Source organism: Eutrema salsugineum, unplaced genomic scaffold (genome assembly GCF_000478725.1).
Source record: "Eutrema salsugineum unplaced genomic scaffold, Eutsalg1_0 scaffold_4, whole genome shotgun sequence".
NCBI lineage: Eukaryota > Viridiplantae > Streptophyta > Magnoliopsida > Brassicales > Brassicaceae > Eutrema > Eutrema salsugineum.
This window is the reverse complement of record NW_006256686.1, coordinates 13,112,830-13,118,156: the sequence shown is the minus strand read 5'-3', so window position 1 is coordinate 13,118,156 and position 5,327 is coordinate 13,112,830.

Sequence of the window (5,327 nt, the reverse complement as noted above, 5' to 3'; positions counted from 1 at the left end):
GGAACCTTCCGGTCCGATTAAGATATTGAGTGCTTCATAAAAGTTGGAGGGGATTGGATCACGGATTCATAGCAAGTGGAATCATGGAATTCGGACGCGGGAGCAGAGAGTTAAGCTCGTCGGAAGAAACCCCTGTCTCGCTGCTAATTTGGACCAAGCCGATAAGCTCTGAAGAATTCGAAGGACGGTGCACTTCCAGGCCGATTCAGTTTCCGGGGCCTTCATGAGAATCAGAGAAATTTGAGTCTTCTTTCCAGAACATCCGAGATCATTCAATTCGGAGCTATGAGCAGGAAGATACGGTCTCCGGAATGGACACATGTATAGACGGCTCTCTCTGATCGTGTAAATGCATTGCAAAGATGAGCCCGTCAGGAAGCCTTCCACTTCCCAAGCACCGAAGCTTCCTTCACAAAAGTTGGAGATATATGAGCCCTCTGTCCTTTGCAACCGGAATAACTCAATTCGGACAAGTATATCATGAGTTACACTCTCCGGAATGCGAAGTGGTCCAGACAGCCCTGAATGACTAAGTTAAACATGCCGCGATGGAATGCCACAGTCCACACTTGGCCGTGGCAACTTTTGCACACCCTCGGCGAATGACACGATCTTCATGCCACGGTCTACACTTGACCGTGGCAAACAAACACTTGGCTGGGAGGAACTTTGCAAGCATTTGGCGACTGACACGGCCTGAATGCCACGGTCTAGGACTTGACCGTGGCAACTTCTGCAAACCTTCGGCGATTGACACGGCCTGAATGCCACGGTCTAGGACTTGACCGTGAAAAACTTCTGCAAACCTTCGGCGATTGACACGGTCCGAATGCCACGGTCCAGCACTTGACCGTGGCAACTTCTGCAAACCTTCTGCGAATGGCACGATCTTCATGCCACGGTCTGGGACTTGACCGTGGCAAACAAATACTTGGCTGGAAAGGACTTTACAAGCATGCGGGTTTTGACACGGTCTGAATGCCACGGTCTGGGGCTTGACCGTGGCAAATTTTACATATCTTCGGCGTTTGACACGATGACTTGCCACGGGTTTTGGACGAAGTTTGTTAGACCGTGACATCAAAATGCAGCCAAGAACACGCGAGAAAACTTTGACACGGTCAGGTTGCCACGGCCACACCAAGTACACACTTGACCGTGGCAAACCCATCTTCACCCACCAAGACCGGGTCAGTACCCGGTTTGTTCCGGGTTGACGCGGCTCGCCCAAGACTCCTATATATTGTTTTTAGACCTAATTTGGAGGACACTTTTTATCCACTTTTAGTTTCTTTTCCTCTTTAGTGAAAAACCACTTGATACACCTTGTTTTTAGAGTTTAATATCGATTTGAAGTTTTCTTTTCATCTTGTTCCATCATTTCTTATCATCAAATCACACTTCTAATCATGATTAACAACACATCTTGCAAAGGATTTAGTGTGTTGATCATGATTAGTGAGTAATCCCATATTAAGGTCTTAGATATGTAGATTAGGGTGCTTAAGTGGTAGATTAGTGAGCTTAGGGGTTAGATCATGCATATTCCATTCTCTACAACTTGCTAGATCCATACAAATCATATGTGGTCTAGATTCTGGGCATTTCATGCACCAAACGTGTTTGATGAAATGCCTGAACCAAGGTTGTAGAGGTTTAAGTGTTATTCATCATGGGAATGATTGTTTATATGCTTAAATGGCAGATTAAACTGATTCTTAATGCTTGTTAACTCATGTTTCACTGATGATGATTGGGTTAGAAACTGTTTTAGCTAAGGAGGTAATACCTTCATGAGAGGATTAACTTAATTAAAGATGTTTATGTTGAATGGTTTGCTTGATCATATGATTCATTAGCTCATTAGTTTATCACTGAAGGCACCCTAATCCACTATCATGTCTAAGACCTTTCTCATCATCATTCATACATTCTCATCATTTGTCATTGTTTAGTTCTTCCTTAATCATTTCATTAGTCTTTAATCCTGTTTAAGTTTGTAGTTGTCTCTAGATAATCAAAACCCACTCTTGTTTGCTTGAATTAAGAATTTGATCACATAGTTTAGTGTCTAACACCACATCTGGATTGATAAACCTCTTTGTGCTACTTTGACAAGGGGATTGATAGCCCTGAGACCCTAAAAAGTCTTGTCTATCAGAAATTGATATGCTCAAAGTTAAATCCCTAAGCTACCCTGCAAGAGCACAGATGTGCAGTTGTAGTATCTAGGGGTCGAACCACAGAGACAAGAAATCACTCAATAAACCTTATGTAGATAAAGTTACGCTAAGCCAAGATATGCGAAATAAATAGTGTTGCGACAAAAGTAAATAGAATAGCAATGAAGACAATTGTAAATTCGATGTGATAAAGGATAGGTCTAGGGTGATTTTCAGGAGATCAATGAATGCAAATCAACTTAACAAGTCAGGATTCAGTTATTAAGCACAGTTCTTGAACTCGAAACACAGAACTATAATTAACCAACTTCCGTTGTGAGAATTATCTAAGTTAAAATCCTAGAATCCCAAATTCCTTTGTAAATCCTACAAATTTAAACCAACTTTAATGCACAAGTTCGATATGTTCACAAAGCTCCTAAACCAAATTCCTTTGCGAATAGTTACTTTGCTCAACTCAGGTTCTTTCCAGTTATTCAATTACACTTCCGTGTCAATTAAGCAACCTAAGATCTAAGTTCTAGGTGATCAGTCCAGAATTAGCTTTAAGAACAACCTAAGGTGAAGAACAAATAGATATGAACCCTAACTGGCAAGTTAATCAAACATTCAAAGAAAACCCTAATTAACCCTAAACCTAACAGATAATTTACTCAGACATGGTTATTGAAACAACAAACATGATGAATAGAAAGCAATAGAATAAATCGAAATAGATAAAGGGGTTCGAAATCTTCTCTCTAAACGAACAGAGTACAGACTTGTCTCCCAAAGCTCAGAAATCGCAAAAGCCGAAAACTCAGAGTATCTCTCTCTCTAAAATCTAAGGTGTCCGTAAAAAGGGAATAAAAATCCTATATATATCTCTAAGACACGTTTTGGGCTTCCTTGAAAACGTTTGGGCCCAACTCCTTCTTCAAATAGGAAACAAAATCGCCTTTTCCTTATTTCTCTGACAAGTGTCGCGCGTCACTCTCCATGGTGTCGAGCGTCACCAAAGCACAAAATCCATACTTGACGAATTTGATCCTGATTAAGCTCCAAAGTGCTCCAAAGTCTCCAGTTAAGCTCCAAACGTACCTATGACCTGAAAAGACTCCAAAAGACTCGAAAGACACTAAAAAGACTCTATAAATAAGACATATACCATGGTTAAAAACCATAAAAACCATGATATATCAGAAATCTTCAATAAAGTCTGTGAAGATCGACATCATGCACCGCTGGAATGTAGCAGGTGCATTACACAATCCAAAAGGCATACGTCGATAAGCGAACGTGCCTTATGGACAAGTGAATGTCGTTTTTTCTTGATCCTCCGGGCGAATAGGAATTTGGAAAAATCCGGAGTATCCATCAAGGAAGCAATAGTAAGGGTGATTAGCTAATCTCTAGCATTTGATCTATGAAGGGAAGTGGAAAATGATCTTTCCTAGTTGCTGCATTCAGTTTCCGGTAATCGATGCACATACGATGTCCAGTTACTGTTCGTGTAGCGATCATTTCATCTTTATCATTTTTAATGACAGTGACTCCTCCTTTTTTCGGAACAACATGAACTGGGCTAACCCAAGTGCTATCTGAGATAGGAAAGATTACTCCAGCTTCTAAAAGCTTCATAATCTCCTTCTTGACAACATCCATGAGATTAGGGTTCAGTCTCCTTTGACTTTCAATTGAGTTTTTAGCATTATCCTCTAGATTAATCTTGTGCATACAAAGATTGGAGAGATTCCAGGTATGTCATCAAGCGAATATCCTAAGGCTTTTCTATGCTTTCTCATCTCAGTCAACAGCATTTTGGTTTCTTCTTCCGTCAAACCAGAGTTTATTTTGACAGGATAAGTAGAATTTGGTCCAAGGAAAGCGTACTTAAGTCCGACGGGAAGAGGTTTAAGCTCGACTTTAGAGGCTTTAAGCTCGCTCCAAGGATCATTAATTGCTGCAGCAGTGTCTTTATGAGATGTAGGAATGTTTGTTTGGTCCTTAAGATCTAGATAGTTCAGAGGTTTCCTATAAGTTTCGGACTTATCAAGCATACGTGCGCACTCACTTGACATTTCTTCAAGGAAATTGCGTTCGTCTTTTGCGGGTGAAAGCGTGACACTTAAAGGGTCGTCTAGAAGCAGATCTTCATAGAATTCCTCAATAATTCCGTCTAACTCATCAACCCAACAAAATTTGCCATCCAAAGTCGGTTTATCGAAACTTTTGTTCATGTCAAACTGCATAACTAACTCGGCTAGATGAAGGTCAATTTTTCCTTCAGGAATATGCTCCGGCTGTTAGATAGGAATGGTCTTCCAAGAATAAGGGGATCCTTAGGTTCTTTTTCTAGTTCTAGAACTACGAAATCGGTGGGTGTGGAACATTTTTCGATTTCGACGGGAACATCAATTAAGATACCTACATGTTGTCTAACAGAACGATCAGCTAGTACTAAAGAAATTTTAGTGGGCTTGAAAGTGTGATGTCCTAAACATTTTGCTACTGAAAGAGGCATCATGTTTATGCTAGATCTTAAATCAAAGAGAGCACGTTCAAAAGCTACATCATTGATGGTGCATGAAAGTACAAAACTTCCAGGATCTTTTTTCTTTTCAGGGATTTGGCTTTGCAGGATAGAACTACATTCATGGGTTATCATCATAACGCCTTCTTCAAGAGTTAAAAAATTTGTTAAAATACCCTTCATGTATTTTCTTAAAGCAGGAATCATAGCACAAGCTTCTACGAAAGGTAATCTCACATTTAATTGATCGATCAGCTCTTTCAGCTTAGATTTTTCTTTCTCTTTCTTAGGGGCTCTTAAGGCTCTAGGATATGGAGGTTTAGGTTTATAGACACGAGTTGGTGGAGGTGGAATCGGGTCTTCTCCAAGGATTTCCCGGGATTAATCTTTTTTTACTTCTTCTCCATCCTTTTCTCCTACCACTTCTTTTTTAATGTCTTCATTCGTGATTCTTTCTTTTTCTTCTCCTTTTCCTTATCCTTTTCCTCATCTTCTGGATCTTTAGGAAATTCAGGCTCTTTGTAAGCTAATCCACTCCTAAGTGTGATAGCTTTCACATGATCGGAGGGATCTGCTTCGCTTGAGCTTTCGAAAGAATTTTCACTTCGCTCCTCTTCAGAATTTTCTAAGTT